This window comes from Rhincodon typus, chromosome 13 (assembly GCF_021869965.1).
Source record: "Rhincodon typus isolate 14 chromosome 13, sRhiTyp1.1, whole genome shotgun sequence".
NCBI lineage: Eukaryota > Metazoa > Chordata > Chondrichthyes > Orectolobiformes > Rhincodontidae > Rhincodon > Rhincodon typus.
This window is the reverse complement of record NC_063344.1, coordinates 28,321,802-28,341,135: the sequence shown is the minus strand read 5'-3', so window position 1 is coordinate 28,341,135 and position 19,334 is coordinate 28,321,802. Positions and strand designations below refer to the sequence as shown.

The 19,334-nt window shown below is 39.1% G+C and overlaps 1 long non-coding RNA gene across 1 annotated transcript; it reads right to left on the bottom strand.

Moving 5' to 3' along the window:
• Positions 1–12,460: 12,460 nt before the first annotated feature.
• Positions 12,461–15,706, bottom strand: LOC125484741. Its single transcript, XR_007263558.1, has 3 exons — positions 15,605–15,706; positions 15,259–15,399; positions 12,461–13,459 (listed from the first exon to the last, which is right to left on the bottom strand). It is a non-coding gene; the product is annotated as an uncharacterized LOC125484741 (long non-coding RNA).
• Positions 15,707–19,334: the final 3,628 nt, after the last annotated feature.

Sequence of the window (19,334 nt, the reverse complement as noted above, 5' to 3'; positions counted from 1 at the left end):
ATCATTGTTTGAGATCCAACCCACTACAGTAGTGTCATCAGCAAATTTAGAAATGCTGTGAGAGTTGAATTTGGCCACAGTTGTGAGTGTATAAGAGTGCACTAAGGGGCTAAGTACACAGCCTTGCAGGGCACCAGTGTTGAAGATTATTGTGGAGGATGTGTGGTCACCTATCCTTAATGACTGTAGCTCGCGGGTCAGGAAGTCAAGGAACCAGTTGCAGAGGGAGAAGCAGAGTCTGGAAGTTTGGAATTTGGAAATGTGTTTTGTTGGAATTATGGCATTGAAAGTGGAGCTAAAATCAATATATAGGAGTCTGACATAAAAGTGTCCTTGTTACCCTGATGTTCCAGGGATGACTGTAAGGCCAGGGAGATGCCATCTGCCATGGGCCTATTGTCATGGTAGGCGAATTATAGTGAATCAAGGCAATCTAGGAGACTGGAGTTGATGTATGCCATTACTAACCTCTTAAAGTATTTCATAATGATAGTTGTCAGAGCCACCAGGCAGTAGTAATTAAGCCGTGTCTCCGGATTTTTATTTTGGTACCCGGATGATACTGGTCTTCTTGAAGCAGGTGGGAGCCTCACATTGTAGTAAGGAGAGGCTAAAGATGTCTGCAAATTCCCAACAGCTGGTCTATGCAGGATCTGAGTGTTTGGGCCAGTCACTTTTGGGTTTACCCTCGGAAACCAATCTGATGTCTGCAGCAGTGACTTTGGGTACAGATGCACCCGAGGCTCTTGGGGCAGGTGACATCATTTCACTAACTTCCTGTTCAAAACGAGTATAGTTTGCTTTGAGCTTGTCAGGGAGGGATGCATTGTTGTTAGTGATTCTACTCAACTTCACCTCGTAGCCTGCTATATTGTGGAAACCTGGCCACAGCTGACATTTGTTTGTGTGTTTAGTCCAGGACTCTAGTTCAATCTGGTATTGTCTCGTACCTAGATTTCCTGTATAGATCAGGTCACCCGACTTGAACACTTCAGACCTGGACATCAGAAGGGAGTGGGTCTTCTGGTTCATCCACAGTTTCTGGTTGGGGAACATTCGGATTAACTTCTTTGGCATGCAGTCCTCTTCACCCTAATGAAGTCTGTGATGGTACTGGCATTCTCTTGAATATGGACCAACCCAGCAACTCCAAGTAGTCACATAGAAGCTCGTCTGTTAACTCAGACCAGCACTGTACGACTTTCTGTTCTGGATCGTCATGCTTCAGTTTCTGCTTGTAAGCCAGGAGCTTGTAAGCAGAGCCTTATGGTCTGATTTATCAAAATGCGGGCAGAGTATGGACCATTAGGTGTCTTTGACATATCTGTAGCAAATACTTTTACATCATGGTGTGCTGTTCATCAAGCTGCTCCCTCTACGCGCTCTCGCTGCAGACATGTCTCCATTGGCAGGCAGCCTGTATGTGGGCCTGCACTAAAGAGCATATCAAAACCACAGTATGGATAGCCAGAGCCAAAGACTAACAGGCATGGCATAGGAAGTCAGTACAAGACATGGATGTTGAAAGCATGCAGGTAGGTGCTGTGAATCAGAACTGAGAACGAGTTAGCAGCCCTGCGATCCAGGCTGGTACAATCTGTGATCTGGGTGCCTGGCCCTACCTGCAAAATGTCCCTACTGCAGCCTTTTAATGATAGCTGCCAATGTACTCTGCAATGTACGTCTATATGTGGCCTGCCTGGGTACTGCAGAGGTGCCATGACAATTGTCAGGTTTTGGCATATGCAGATGCCAATGTCCGATGACAGGCAGTTGCTGTTCATGAATCATGTCCTGAATTGCACTTTGGTCATACGCACCACAGAGGTCGTTTAGAGCAAACGGTGAGATGAAACCACCAGGTACCTACTCTGGTTTCCAAGTCACATTTTCTCAATGTGGGGTTTGTTTGGTGGGTATGGCAATTTAGGAAGCAGAATATTAATAAGGTGACTGAGCGTCAACTAGGCACTTAACGAACAATAACACCCCTTAATTGACAATTTGCCACGGCCTAGCGATAAACTCATTATTTCATCTGTGAAAAGTGATATAACTCCACAGAGGCTGGTATTCCATCACCATTTGACTATAGTACTACCTCATATGGAGTCAAGCACCACAGTATTAATACCTTATGTCAGCCAGGGCTCCCTGCTTGAACCAGATTAACAGCCCCAATCAGGGAACTCATATTCCATGAGGTCCACCTGGTTGACCTCATTACAATCACTACATCCCTCCTCCTCCGAGTCCATGGACATCGGCTAGTTCTCCATCTTGGACAGCCTCCTGGGGCATTCTAGCAGTGGCTCAGGTTCATCTGACTCAGTGTCTGATACAAGCAGCATGTATCGCTAGGGAGCTTGCCTCTTGTGCCAGGAACGCCTCAGTAGAATTTCATTCCCTTCTTCTGGTGGCAAAGATGTCAAGGCGGCTACTTCAATTATGTCCATCTCTGATTCAGAGGGACTTGAGAATGTCAAGTCTTGCATGAAGTAAAGGGCTGGAGCCCTGAGCGAATTTTGATAAAAACTGGTTCTGTAATCTCTGCTACAACCACACCAGTATTGAACCGGATGACCATAAAACCAGATATTTATCTTGATTGGTTCCAATTTTGATATTGCTAGGTAATTTGACTGTTCTAAACCAGATACCAGTGGTCTTTCCAGGGTATGAACTCTCCTGGATAAACTGCTGAATACTGACCCAAGAATTATCTCACTCAATTTTGGTCTTGTCAGACACTTTTGCTGTCTCGAGTCCACATACCGGCAACAACAACAATGGCTTGCCAGCCAGGATCTTGAAGAAAATTTTAACCATTTCGCTGAGGCTTGGCTTTGTTTTGGGGTTTTGCTGTCGGCTGACCTAAAGTTCCTCTGATCAAGTGAGGTTATGCAATTGCTTTCACTTAAGTGGTGTTCCACAAGCTCAGTCAGACTGGTAAGGATATCCACTTCCATCTCATTAAGGGTGGAATCAAATTCACAGGCTTCTGCCAGTTGTTTCAACCCAGTCAAAACCCCCAGTACAGATTCCCCTGGTTCTCAAATTGTTCAGTGAATGCAATTGCATCTCAGAATTAGAGAAGCTTTGGTATTGTAATATTCCTTAACTATGTTGGTCAATTCTTCAAAGATTTTAGTATCTGGCACCTCAGGGAGAGTAAGGGTCCTAATGACATAAAAAGCTGTAGCTCTACAAGCTGCCAGGAGAATTACTTGTGGGAACAATGTCATTTGCCTAGAAAAAATAACCCATCCTTTCATACTAGGCCAGTCCTCAATGGCAGCGTCAAACGAGTCAAGCTTCCTAAACAAAGGAATGATGTAAGAAATGCTTACCCCAACTCAAAGACAACTGTTGTAAGCGTGTTTATTCAGGACTGTGCTTTACTCTCATCGTGACTGAAATAATTCTACAGAGGTCGGTATCTAGTCACCAGGTCACCCTTTATTTAGACGTGAACAGTCCTTGACTACAATGCTGCCTCATACAGTCAAGCAACAGAGCATCAGTATCTCTGAAACTCAACCCATTTAAGTCAGCCAGGGTCCCCTGTTTGGACCAGATTAACAGTTCCAATCAAGGAACTCATGTTTTATGATTTCCAGCTGGCTAACCTCATTACATTTGCTACAAAAAGCATAAAAAAGGAGTGGAGGGGGGCTGTTGTGGTGCAGTGGTAGTGTGGGCTAAAAGACTTGAGTTCAAATTTCATCTGCTCCAGTAGGCCTGTAATAACAGCCTTAAGCAAATTGGTTAGAAAATGAATACATTTTCAAAAATAATAATTGAGGCAAAGCTGTAGTCAAATATTCATATCATAGATTTGGTGGTCTGAAGGTATTCCCCCTCTTGAAACAAATTTTCCCACTTGCACCAGAGGTGTGTAATAACACATCTGAAGAGGTTGAATAGAAAAATAGGTTAATTAAAAAAAAAAGAAAAGGTGACGTGTGGCGCTTTTGTTGTAGCCTCTTGAAAAATAAAAATCAGGGACATATTACCTAAGAGATTAGATTAAAAACAGTGCAGTTTGCAAGTGTGCCATGGGGTATATGGCCCTCCATACAACGTCCATACTCAGCTGTGGCCCTGAGGCCAAAGGTTTTTCCCACTTCTGGGCTAATCTATTTATGAACCATTGCAGTATCAGCCCATCAGTTACACATCAGAAAAAGTGGTGACTTGGCATATACCCTTGGGAACACCACTGTTCGCTATCTTCAAGCATAAAAAGTATTAAAAATGGGAGTGAAGTCCCTCTTGTGAAGGGTAGTAGTGTCCCCATCCCTGAACCAAGAAGCCTGGGTTCAAGTCCCATCTGCTCCAGAAGCTTGTCATGACATCTCTTAACAGACTGATTAGAAAAATAGGTAAAAGGTGGAGTGAGATTCTCCTGTCATTGAGATAGACTTGCCATCCGATTCTGCCACAAAACTCACAATAACCCATTGTCCTCAGACCCCTGTAGGATTCTGCCCTATATTTCTAAGGCATTGGATGATTTATGATGTTAAATGTGATCGCAGCTTAAGATTGTTCATCTGGCAGTCAATAAGATACTAAATACCAATTTAATTAAATAATCTTCCCACCTCGAAAACATACCACAACAGAGGCCATAAAGTTGCATCCATTATCTTTCCTTTTTCTATCTCATGCTAGCAATCTTGTACATCTTTGCTACGTTCTGTATTTTTATTTCTATTTTTGCTTTGCCTCATTTGTGCAGACAGACTTCAACCTTTGGGAAAAAGAACTATACCACCATCACCAAAGGAAATACTACTTGAAGCTACAACAGAATAAAACTTTTGTTGGATAAGGCTGAAGATAACAGGAATTGATAACAGGTTTAACAATGGGCTATTTTGTGAATGGAATTATGTTGAGTCAGTCAGGTCTGCCAAGAATTAAAACTGCAAGAAATCAGGAACTGCTGGCTCTACCAGATAAGGCATACATTTGGACGAAATATTCAAGATCCCTCACATGCATGGATAAGTCCAAATAAAGCATGCATTTGACCATAACATGCAGGCTTGGATGCGTGCATGGATAATTCCAAATAGGGCACATACTTGGCACAGAGTCTTGCGTATAAAGAGCCTGAAGAAATCCTTTTCCTCAGCAAAACTTCAAAGATTAATGTTGTGCAAGAAGTCAGGAAGCGCGGTGAAGATGTTGATCAGAATTTCAGCCTGGCCAGCTGTGAACTCTCCCGCGCAATAATATTTGGGTTTAATTACAGAAGTCAGGGTAGTGAAAGACAATGATTGAGATATCTCTAGTAGTTACAAGTCTGTGTTATTTGTTTAAGTACTTAATAAATGAATTGTGTTTTTGTAGAGCTCTAAGTGTCTCCGCTGTATCTTCATGTATGTATGTACCATTGTCTCTCAGACAAGCAACACTTTTTTTAAAAAAACACATACTCCTAATGTTTCTATTATATAATTTCCTTCCATGCTTTTTTTTCCTAGACAAGGCTGCTGTTTTGCTTGTCCAATGGGCATATGCTTAAGTCTACGCTTATAGTATTTTGGAAATGGTGCACAAATTTGATTCCTCTTCCTATTTACAGACATGATTACATTGGAATGTAAACATGTCTATTTACCATACCACACAATTAGACAATGTCATCAATGAATTTTAGTGGTGCTAGGTACATGGACCAAATGTCTCAGTAATTGCTGGAACAAATTAAACAGCACAGTCCTTCAGTTGTCCAAATGGGCGGCATTTGCTGAATAATCCTGATAATGTTCATAGCTACACGAACAACTATTTTAAGATAATCAGTTCAGCTCACAGTATGGCTCATTTACATCTGCTAGAAGCAACATACATTCATGTGTTTCCCAATATATTCAAGACTAGCACCTTTTTTAGGTTGGAGAGCATTTGGTTTCCCATTTGCCTTCTTCAGAGCAAAGCGTCAACCAATCAGAGTTCATTTTCCAGTTAATCAGCATCCTTTCTTCTGTTGTACAAATGATCGCGAACATTTGAAATTTGGCATTCTTGTGTTTGTCCTGACAAGTGCAAGATGAAAAGTTTCAGCAACAGGTCTCTCTATTTGCAGCAATATACGTTTGAAATGTTATATAAAGTATAATACTCCCAAATACAATGCAGGGTTGAAACAATATTTAAATATTTTCACAATATTCTTACAGTTAACAGTACCCTCAACAAACTCCTGGTTAGCAAACAGCTGAAGAACACACTTTTATTTTTAGTTCCAATTGGAAAAACAGCAATTCCTCATATTTTAGCTGTGTAGGAATTGTTTAAAACTATTACCTTTGAAAACCTCATGAAAACTCATTAACACACAAGGCAAAATTCTCTTGATTGACATGAGCTGCAAATAAATTTGCATTCTCTTTCTTATGACTCTGTCAAACTGATTTTAATCATTGGACAAATTCCTAGGATAATAGATTAAAAGATTTAAAAGTTGAAATACACATTGATCAGAAATATACATTCCTCAGAAGTAATGAATGCAGAGATAATCCATAAGTCATAAAAATGTTAATTAATTTTAATAACTGAATCAGTTTCTTTGCAAAGGTGTGTAGACAACAAGTGATATGATGTCATCTCTATGCTAATCTATACTCCAAATCAGATTCTCCCTAGTAATGACAGTCATGTTCCAAAACTGACTGCAAATAGAAAAGTTCAATCTTTGAACTACTTTTATGTCTGTGATTATTAACATCAATTCATTCTGTAGATTAAATTCAATGTAATTTAATATCTTCTGGATGAAATGTATGATTCTATTGTAGGTTAAAAATGGGATCCTGTCTGCCCAGTCAGGTGGGCAAAAAGGATTCCCAAAGCACTTTATTGGCTGTAAAACATTTTGGGACATTTTGAATTTGTGAAGGTCTGACATAAATGATTTTCTTTGCAATGTTTCTCATTCAAGAATCTGCTTTTCTTATTTATACTTCTCCTGTGAATCAATTAGGCCTTTAGTTATGGAATACAAAGCAAATAGTGACGGAGGTTTCTAGAATTAAAAAAAAGTAATCAGCTTATTTATCTATTATCTGCTTACACCAATAGTGCAATGATAAGTTTTAGTGAGAAACTAAAAGATGGATTAAAAATGAGTTTCAAGAATTTTGGTTAGAATAAAATGAGAGGAAAAGCAAAGAAACTTACAGGATAAATCTAGTTCAAAGTATCATAACCACCTTGTATAATGGGCGTGAAGGGGCAATGCAGCAATTTTGATTTGCAGGTTTTGCAGAAATTCCACAAGTATAAAACACACACAACAGAGGTTCAAATTCTTGAACAGATTTGTAGCTCGGGTTGTGGATGCTGTGGTTGGTTCACTCATCAAGCTGGTTCATTAGGTTGCAGACGTTTCATTACCCTTCTGGGTAACATCATCAGTGCAGCCTCCGATGAACAGCATTGTTGTATTTTCCCACCTGGTATTTAAACACTGGGGTTTGTTGGAGTTGATGACCTCATTTCCGGTTTTTCATTGCAGTGGTCTATATATAGGGTCTAATTCTATGTGTTTGTTGATGGCCTTCTTGGTGGAGAACCAGGCCTCTAAGAATTCCTGTGCTCGTCTCTTTTTGGCTTGTTCTAGGATCCTGACATTGTCCCAATCAAACTGGGGATCCTCCTTGTCTGTATATATGGAGACGAGTGAGTTTTGGTTGTATCTTTTTGTTGCTTGAATGTTGCACGTATGAACATGTATGTATGGAAGGTTTGAGTTATAAGGAATGGCTGGATAGGGTGGGACCTTTTCACTGGAGCATAGGAGGTTGAGAGGTGACCTGAAAGAAGTTTATAAAATAATGAAAGGTATAGATAGAATTGATGGTAGCTGTCTTTTCCCCAAAATGGGGAATTTCAAGACTAGGGGGCACATTTTTAAGGTGAGAGGAGAGAGATTTAAAAAAGACATGAGGCAAATTTTTTCACAGAGGGTGGTTCGCACATGGAAAGAACTTCCTGATGAAATAGTGGATGAGGGTACAATTGCAGTGTTTAAAAGACATTTGGATGGATATATGAATAGGAAAGGTTTGGAAGGATATGGGTCAGGAGCTGTCAGGTGGGACTAATTTAGTTTGGGATTATGTTCAGTGTGGACTAATTGGACAGAAGGGTTTGTTTCCGTGCTGTATGAATCTATGACTCTATGTGCCAACTCCTTTGCGCCATTACGGCACATCGCCAATCCATATTCAATACATTATGTTGCAATAATTGACAATTAACATTGCCATGCTGCTACAAGGACACATTGTGCGCCTGGACCAGCGCCAGCATGCAGACAAGGCCAGGCTGCATCTCAGAGATGCTCGCTTGCTCACTCAGTACTCAGATGCTCACAACATTACCTCAGAGTGAGGGAGCAAAATACAAAAGGGCAAGGCAAAGGCTCAAAGTACTGCTTCATTGCTTTGCAACTTAATGTAGACACAAAGCCAGGCAGCTTCGCGTGATTGGTAGCAGTCACCAGTCAAGGAAGTAGACATGTTGCTGCATGTCACCAAGCTACATCAGCGTTACACCTGTACTAAGTGCCAGCAGCCTACGTTGCAATTGCACAGCTTCAGTGTCAAATAAATCACCATGAACCAAAGACAAGGGAGTACTGCTCTATCATGTTACGGGAGACAGCATTCATTCAGGGGACCCTAGCACAATATGTCAAAAGGGCAGCCTCTAATATCTGTCCATGAGCTATGGTATGGTTAGGCAGCCATTTGGGACAGTCAGGGTCAGGACACTCTCAAGTGTGGTAAGGAACCAAATGTCTGGCACCCCACCATCTGTCTTGGATTTTCCTGCCCTATTTTGGGCCATTTACGCCCAGACTAAGAGAAAGGGAGGGTTTGGGTGAGTTGAAAGTAGTTGGCATGAATGCTAGTGTGCAGGTGAGAAAAAGATAGTGAGGAATCCTGGGTGAGTTTGTAGACAATTTAGTAGTGGGGCAGGGGGGTTGGTTAGTTGTGTGCAATGAGAGTGCAATGTTGCATGAACTGTGAGAGTGGTAGAGCATGAGTGCTGGTGGAAGGTAGTTGCAGTCGCAGAGATAGAGTAAGATAACAAAGAGATGCTATTGACACTTACCATGGAGAGCAGAGAAAGATTTTCTTCCAATATTGCTGGGCATTCTCCAGACAGCTGAGACTGCACTGACCTGGATGGCAACCCAGACCAGGCTGGCAGGGTCTGGTGTCATGCCCTGCACTGCCATATCCAGAGGTAAAGGATGTCAGTAGCCCCACATTACCTCATCCACTATAACCTCCTGGCTGTAAAGCGTGGCATTAATTTTCTCTTATCTACCAAATCTAGGGCAAATATCATGAACTGTGAACGGTGGCTCCGGACTGACAATGATCGTCCAGGTGGAAAAAGCCCCTTAAAGATGTCTCTGACAACACAGACTGTGGTTAATTCTGGATATCCCAGCAGTGGTGAGTTCTTCCAATACAGCAAATAAAAGAATCAAGCTAGCATCAAGTGAGAGATCAGTTAGAGGTAGGGACTTACTGAGGAAAGTTTTGGGTGACATAACAAGAAAACTCCTAGGCCTCATGGAGAGAAAACCTCCATGGAAATCAATTAAATTCACTCTTAGTGAAAATATGTAAGATTCAGTCCAAGGTTTCCAATCCTGACTGGAATATCTGGACCATCGCAGTACAATAATAAACTGTATTACTCATGCATGTTCATATATGAAACTGCATTGATACCAAATTAGCAACTACAGAATGGTAATCTAATTTTGCAATACAAATAAAATCAGCATTAGTAATTTCTGCCTATGCCAAGCTAATCTCCAGTAAGATGATTGAACCCAATCTTTCATCATCAGACCTGACTGAGTTGAATATAAGTCCCAGGTATTAGCTTGTACAGCAGCTAGCCTAATGAGAAATGCACAATCTAATCTGCCATTCAAATTTGAAGAAAATTTTATAGCAAGTGGCTGTGTGTGAAGGGCAATAATGTGGCCAGATATTGCTGCATTGATGACATTGAAACTGTGAGCACTTATCATCATTAATCCACTGAAAGGGACAACAACGTTAAGAGTTCATACCTCCATACGTTGCAAATGGAGACATTTCCACAGACTGCTACTATCGATGCCATCATAAAATGACAAGAACTTCCATATCTCACTGCTAATCCTACTGTTAGATACACTTGAAAAGTTATACCTTGCTGAATAAGGTTTTTGACAGTTGAACAGTCATTAACTTCGTTATGATGTTGAACATCATTAATACCTCTATAAAACTAATTTTATATTTACAGAATGTCATTTTTTTCCACAATTAAAAATTCTACACATTTAAAAAGAAACTTTTTTAAAAGTCCATTTATTTTAACTTCTAAAAACAGTCATACATCTGAAAATTTAAATAAAAAGTAAAGGATTATAACCACTTGCAACTTTCTCATTTGCTGGGTCTGAGTTTATCAACTTGGTTGTTTGCTTATTTTCTTGCTGGTGTCACAGTTGCAGCACACGGAGATGTTCCTGGATTTGGTAGCAGCTTTAAACTGCTGTGTTAAAAGGGGAAATTCCCACCTAAGATACTGTTCAACCTTCTAAGTCAAAAGGCAAATTGCCTCAGCCCATTTTTTTCAGCTTTTTAAAATCAATTTAAGTGTATATTAGATGTTGTCAGCTGAGGAAGGAAGCAAGTAATGAAGTGTCTGGTACAAAATGAATTGAAAAGAAACCCTCTGGATTGGAAACGGCATAGGTGAGCAAGTGATAGAGAAGCAGCTCCCATCCCCACCCTGCCCTCTTTGAAGGCTTATGTAATGAATGCTTTACTGCATGAGGCTAACGTTAGCTGGGAACCTGTTTAGTACTTCCAGATATTATTCTGATAAACAGAAGCGTACCTTGGTCAATAAGGACATTGGAGTCAGCAGTATTGAAAGAACAGTAACTTAGATAATGTCTTTGATTATTGGAAATCTGGAAGTATGTGTCATAATTATTTAATAAACCTTTCAGACATGTTATGACACACTTTCAGGGCAGATGGGTCTTGAACTCAGGTCTCCTGGCTCAAAAGTAGACACACTGAAACTACACCATTAAAACTCCATGTTATATGCTAGATTGAGTGACTGGCTGGTCAACATGAGGACTGCAATGATCCACTTGTAATAATTTTTCAAGTTGAAGCAGCTGCACAGCTTTAAAGTTGAAGTCCCATCCCATCTCATATTATATCTGTGCAAATGTAGTCAGGCAGAGAAGGAATTAAAAAAATACCGTGGAAATTGCCAATCTCTTAACTATAGAACTACAGAGAGTTTTCTTAATTTATCATGAACACCCTCCTTCTGAAGCCTTGGCAAAATTCTACTGTAGCTCGTCCAAACAGTGTGAATTGAAGCCTACCTCTAGCGTATTTCACAAGAGGTGACAAACATCAGATTATCCAACAGGAGAAATACATTTTGATGTAATGAAAGCCAATTTTTAAATTTACAATAACTATTAAAACTGAGACATTCTTAGGTAAGCCAAAGGTATGTTTGCATCTGAAACTGCAATGTCAATTTTCACTTAGATTGTAAAAGAGGTTATTCAGCCTTTACTGACGGGCAAGTGCAGATTCACAGGCTCATGCTGAACCTTGGGCAGACCACTGGAAATACAGAGCAACATTCTCCACAGGAAGGGTGGGCCCCAGGCATCAGGAGCACAAAGGAAATTAGCACTGAGCACAAATGCGACAGAGTCCATACCCACTGCACAGGATCTACCATTAGAAGTGAACTGCATTGTGATGACAAAAAAAAGTGTCAGGAGACAGACTTGTCAGGCTCATGGCCACAGAGACCTGTGCCCTCGTTGCCAAAGACCTCAGACTTTGCAGCACTGCTTGCTATGCCCCAGCAATAGCCATCAAAAGTACTATGTTCCTAAATTTCTTCATTTCTGACTTCTTCCAAGGATCAGCTGCAGATATTTCATCACGTAGCAGTGTTAAAGCCAACAACAGTTAGAATTTTCCCTTTGCTTTTAATGTAAACTACTATTAGATATTTTCTCAGCATAGATGGTGGTGATCTAACACTAATGTCTGACGAAACCAGGTGGGAGTAGGATTACATTTACTCCAGTGCTCTCTTTTTTCCTCCTTTTCCAGTTGCAAAGCTAACAATAGTTATAACAGAATATCCCTGTCAGCTAAGACATTCCTGAAGACTTGAAGACACAGTCATGATTAAGAGTCTTCCCTGTCATGCAATATAGAGTGGAAGTACAATATCCGATCCACACAACCCACATTTCATAAAGTTTATTTCAGCAAGGGAAATGCTATATATTTGCCAAAGATAGAATAAATAGCTTTCTCCATCAGCATAGAAAATTTACTATGATACACATAATTCAGTGTGATGGCAAACAATGTTTCATTTCTTTTGTTTTCTGTCTCAGAAAACATTATTTCTTGTGTGATCTCATTTCTATCAGAGCAATCACAAAAAAAATTGACACCTGGCCAAGGGGAACTATGCCCATCATACCTTAGCAAGAAAATGGCAATGTAGGATTCAAATTTCTTACCATAAAATTTAAATGAGATCAAAAGACCTTTCTTGGCCTCAGTAATATAATTACATTGACTGATCCAAAATGTAATGACCTTTATTTTACCCTCTTGAATTCAACACTTTTCTCACAATGCAACTCTGGTCATCAAATTCTGTAACAGCCAATATTCTGAACAAATATAGCTGTTAAAAAGTGACAAATTGCAAAGTTGACAGCATATTGAACTGACTCTAACAGTACTGAATTTAAAAGAAGCACTTCAGATTCTGAAATTCATTTTCACTTGTATACTTGCTTTATTAAAAAAATATCTACGGCTTATTGAGTTCTGTTGGTTGCATTTCTCTGCAGACTTCTCTGAAAAGAACTGTAATTATTTTTTCACTAGAACATGCACTTAGGAGGAGAGAGTTGATCAGATAAGGAGAAGACACTATTCATCTCAGCCTTGAGTCACTCACATTGGCGTTAAATAAGGGTGGCAAAATCAATACGAACCAATAATAACTTCACATTCATGGAAGCAACTTGAATGGCTCTCCAAAATATTGAGACACATCCAAGTACATTTCAGCAGAACTGATATTTATCAAAAGTCATTTGCCCTGAAGCAGATGGCTCATTTAATTGTTCTGCTGTCACAGACGACAAAGATTTATGACAGACAATTACAGCTGCTGCAGTTAGCAGCCTTATAATCAGTGCCATTATTTAACGATTGGTGCAATAAATTGACTTCTGCTACTGTTTATCAGATAGCAAATGTTCCCGACCATTTTCCTGCTTCTATCACCCGGTATGTTTCAACTGCTACCTTTAAGCAGTTAGTCAGAGGTAGTTTTCCCCATCCTGTTCCAAAGCAAGAAAAAAAATCCAATTATTCATGATAGATGCTTTTCTACATACAGTGCTCTCTGTTTTTAACCTTTTCTATCCAGATTTATTTGTAAGAAATCACACCAATCAGTATTTCAAATAAAGACTGCAGGCTGATGAACGATCAATGTGGTATTCATATATCTTAATTTGTAAATGTACTACAGGCAAATTATTTACAATATAAAATTTAATTATATCCTCCCCCACTGGCATAAAATTATTGTTTGGATTACTTAGCAGTTACTTTTGAAACTTTAGTCTAAATTTCAAACCGGAAATTGGAAACAATCTTTTAACAATATCAACGAGCGCACTAGGAAAATCAGTACCATCATATGTAATAACACCATGACAGTATTGCATTAAATATTTTCATAACAATGTTCCGAAAAACTCTCAAAAATATTTTAAAGAAACCTATATCCCAACTATGTGATACTCCAAGCTGCTTTAGTTTGCTATTTTCTCTCCAGGCAATGGGATAAGATTAAACTTTCCAAAAAGAAACATAGGAACAAAATGAGCCCTTTCAGCCCATTGAGCCTCTCCAATATTCTAGATTATTTACCTCAGTGCCATTTTCCTGCTCTATTCCCACATCTTTTAACAGCATCAATGTACAGAAATCTATTGATCTCTGTCTGGAACTTATTCAATGATTAATCTGCCATAGCCCTCTGGGATAGAGAATTCCAAAGTTTCACTACCCTTCTGGTGAAGACGTTTTCCTCCTCTAAGTCATAAATGGCTTTCCCCTCATTCTGAAATAGCGTAGCCTGATTCTAGACCTCACCATTCAAGGCAGATGAAAATCTTTCATGCATTCACCCCATTAAATTCTAAGTTTTCGTAAAGTGAAAGTTAGGTATAAATTGAGTTTTTAACGGCGCTATCTATTTAAATACAACAAAAAGATAAACATCTGTTCAGAAATGTAAAAAGAACACATTTTATGAACTCAATCATGTTTAAAGAAGATAATTGGATGACAGTATCCTTTGTCTGCCAGCTGTAAGTGTGTTTAGGACACTCCCCATAATGGGCATGGGCTTTAACAAAATCATCCCTGATTTTTCACTCATTGACATCTCACTCCAAGGCCACAGGCTGTCCATTGGAGAAAATGGCAAAGTTGTCACGTGGCAATGATACGGTGTGCTCTTTTAAGATTAGAACTGAAGTATGATGAACAGTACAGCATTTGCCTACATTATTCATAACCTGAGAGTGCTCGATCCTAACAATACTGCTTTAATTAAGAATTTCATTTCCCTGACTTTGAGCATAAGAAAGGAAGCAAAGATGGGGTGGAGTGGGAATGAGCAAGAAAGTAGAAGGATTAACATTTTTATAGAGAAATCAATGTAATTCTTTCAAATTAAATCTCAGTTTGTTGATTTGTTGGTTTCTCACTTAAAATTAGTTATTACATGTATACCTACATTGATTTACTTAAGAATTGACAAAATACACTTGGCATCACGGCAGTCAGTCAATGCAATAAATTTCATGTTTAATTGTGTTTGATTTTCAAACGAAACCTGGAGGGGATTTAGCGTATCCTTCCTAGTTCTGGTTGCACTGGAAACCTTAGGGGTGGAATTCAAGTTGATAAAAAATAACGAGACATAAATATTCAGCCAATCCTCTATTCTCAGTTTGAGATACAACTGAAGTCGAACTTCAAAATGCAAAACCATAGAAGTTCTCACTTACACCACAGTCGTTCTATTACTACTTTTCATCAATTTTCTTTTCTCTCAACTTACCTCTTCCAATATCTGCCTGACAAAGGCTGCTCTTAGCACTTATTTCAGATAATTGGGATGAGCAACTGCAAAGCAATCTGTTTCTTTCAACATGAAAGCATTTTTATAGCCTGACTTCACCAGGCTTACTCCAATTCATTCCTATAAAGAACAGCACAATTACTAGAGTCTCTCAATGAGAAGAGCAAGGAGAAAGTTTACAGAATGAATGGCAGCAAAGCAATTGAACTACAACTTCATCTCTAACTCTGCATAATTTACAATAATTCCTTTTCTTCAGCACTACAGGCATTTATTTCTTTTACTTTCAATACACATGTTTTGCTATCTAAAATGTATTGTTTACCATAACATTTCAGGAAAGCCAAAGTGTTAAACAGCAGGAGCTTTGCTAAGGAAACATTCACTCTGCAAGCAGCAAAGTTGGACACAGCGCAATCCTCCAAAATGGCTGATAACGTGATCATGATGTCATGTGATCAAACTCTTAAAGTGACAGGCCATCATGCTTACCAAATACACAATATTTACAATTAAATATTAAATAGTCTCTAGATTGTGCAAGTATTTTATGCAGCAAGCATTATAAATCTTATAGGCTACAGCTGTGGGAAAGTTCCTGGAACATTTGTTGTTTAATATAAGGCCAAACTATCCTGGAAAGCTTTGGTATAACTACATAAAACACCAACATTGCTTTTGCAGAGGAAATTCACAGGTAATTGATTTAGGTCAATTTTACTGTGGAATATCTCTAAATGTAAATTTCCTTTATTGGTTGTAATGGTTCTATTAGTAGTCCAACAACACTTCTGCTGTTTCTTCATATATTGCCGCTCGATACCAAGGGATAATTCAGGTGAATTTAAAGCAAAATACTGCAGCTGCTGAAAATCTGAAACAAACACAGAAAATGTTGGAGAAACTCAGGTCCAGCAGCATCTCTGGACAGCAACAGAGTTCATGTTTCGAATCCATTATAACTTTTCTTCAGAAGTAATTCTGGTGAATTTACCACAATAATCACATTGGAGTAATTTACATTCAAAATTTTTCTCACATATTGCACAATTAAGATCTTTTGAGTTTGACAGCACTTTGAGTTGTAAAGTATGCTTCTGACTAAGATGTACTGTCCAAAACTTTACAAACTCCTGCCACTGCAGATATTCAGAAGAACCTAGCTGGAATAATTTTTACAATGTGAGTATCCTTGTTCTGCACATTGGTGAGCAAGAAACAACAGCAGCAAAGACTTTGATATGAGGTACCAGGAAAAGAGTGAAACTGCTAGTGCAGTACCATGCAAATAAAATGAAACTACATCTCAGAGAAAGTAAGAACTGATGATGCTGGAGTCAGAGATAACACAGTGTGGAGCTGGAGGAACACAGCAGGTCAGGCAGCATCAGAGGTGTAGGAAAGTTGACATTTCGGGTCGGGACTATTCTTCAGAAATGAAGCATCCCGACCCGAAACGTCAACTTTCCTACTCCTCTGAAACTATATCTGAGCTTTTAATGCAGAAGATAACTTTAAATAACTCAGAATATAACAAGGATTGCAATGGTTTCTCAAAACTAGTTTTGAATTTAGCAAAATTTACCCCATGCTTAAGACATGCAAATAAATCTTTATTACTGAATAAAGGTTTGGAGTCACTGTAGAAATGAGAGGCTAAACCATGAATAAGTTACTTGCCAACAGGCCTATGGGGTAAACTGTCAAGGAAATCAATTGAACAATCATGCTTTCACACCCAGATTTTCTGGAGATTCACACTGCCTCTCCCTAATTTACATAATTTGTTAGTTCTCATCAGACCATTAAATGGTGGACTTTTGTACACTGAAGCATTGGTGTGTTCTATCTCATAATCCATACAAGAAAATTATCTGGATTTTAGAAAATCTTAAAGTCCTTTAAACGCAAAACAGTAACACACAATAAATATTTTTTGTAGAGAAAATACCATTCTAAAAATAGTTTAGAAATACAAATAGGAAACATTCATGGCACTGCTGGTGTGCCTTTTCTTTTGCATCCTGTTAGACAAATGAAGTGGACAAGAAACTTCAGAGCAAGTTTCCTCAAAAAAATCAATGCAGAAACACACAAAAGTGTTTTGGCATGATTTTTGCCTAAGTGTAGTACAAGAAATTAAGCATCACGTAGGGCCATTAGTAGGACTCTTGCTTCTCGACTAGAAGCTCATGGCCCTTCCACAACAACAGAGGGAAGTGAAATAGCATGAAGATCCCACAAATCTTGCACTGAGGGCAAGGCTGCCCCTCATTTCATTGATGCCAACTTAGATCTAATGCTGTGAGGCAGAGGGACGAAGGTCCTCATCCCAGAAGATTTAAGTAGCAGGCTCACTTCTCAGTTCAATGTCATCTTCCAATGCTCATCGTCCACCTGCTATCTGCTTTTGCCCTGGTTAGCTGTCGTTTTCCCAAGAGCAAACCATTCTGCAGGGCCATAGAATAGACAGTGTACCAGACCACCAAAACAAGAGAAATAATTGCAGGAGGATACTAGAACCATTAACAGTCCATGCACAGGAAGCTCATCTTCAAGAGTTTGACAGCTCACTCATGGTTGGCCTAATGAGCAGATGGTATTGGGTGTAAGGGCACTATAATTTTGTGTTTGCAGTTCCTGGAGAGTGAGGAATCATTTCTTTGAGGGATCTTCCTTGTTTCCTTGGATCCAATCACACATGTTGGGAGTTGTACTGAAGATTCAAGTTGGCCTGGGCAATTGGAAGAGGAGGACTCGTGGCAGTAGCCCTTCCTGATGAAGAATCTGAATGAGAGGTTGCTGAGTGCCTTTATTGCCGCAGGGGTGCAAATGTTGAAGTCTAGCCTGAGGAATTCAGCAATGTCTAAAAAACACAATGCCCTCAGCGCCTATAAGACCATGTCTGTCATGAAATGAACACACTGACCAGTTCTGGCAAAGACAGTATCAGTGACTAGTGAAATGAAACGGTGTACTGCCACTTGCAAGGTTCCACTAAGGACTTCAATTGACCCTTGAAAGGGCTTAAAAACACAACATTTCAAGGCTACAGTAACTTTGATGGTAACTTGCTTGGCGTGGTAAGTGTTGCGAAGAACAAGGTCTTTGGTATTAAGACCATCTGTTACCTCCATATAGCACTGTCTGCAACTGTAAATGTGGTGTTAAGGGTAAGGCCACTGTTGCCTTCCTGGCCCTAAGCTCATTTCCAACAGTAGCGAACAAATCTAACTGACAAGTATCTATTATCTTGAATCAATGGCCAACCTACTATTGAAACACCATGTACCCTTAGGTGACAAAAGTCTAAAATTCAAACATAAATACCAATTACAGCAAATTACTTGACAGGATAATCTTATTTTCTTCATTTCGCTGTTTTGAAATCAGTTTTCTTGAATTGAGGCTTTATATTTTTCAGTTCTTTAGACTTTGTAGATGCTCACTAAATTCCACTTATCCACAGCTAAACTTAAACAAGGTCATTAATATAAATAAAAATAAGATCATTGGTTTTGAATTTTGTCCTGCTTAAAATATCAGAACATGCTACCTGGAAACCAAGTAAAGAGATTGGGTGAAATTTAGGTATATAAAACGATCCCCATCTCTTGGATGTACCTGATATGCAATGAAAGGTAGAGTATTATAAGTGAGATCTAACAATGCCTATTTGTAGTTCTGCAACTTATAATTAATATAAGTGTCAGTAAAAAGCCATTTTTCTTGTTTAAAATCCACCAAGTTCATAGAATCTGCATCAGCCAAAAATGAGAGGTTCATAATCCTATGTTCCAACTCTTGGTCCACATAATGCATACCAAAGTACTTTTAAAATATGATGAAAATTTCTACCCCTTTTCAGGCAGTGTAATCCAAAATTTCACAATTCAAGGTGAAAACATTTCTCCACAACGCTGCTCTAATACTTCCATTTTAAATCTGTATCCCTTTGGTTTTGAGCTTTCGACTAAGGAAAATGGATGTTCCTACCCACTCTATCCGATAATTTTAAACACTTCAATTAAATCTTCTTAGTTTCCCATGTTCCA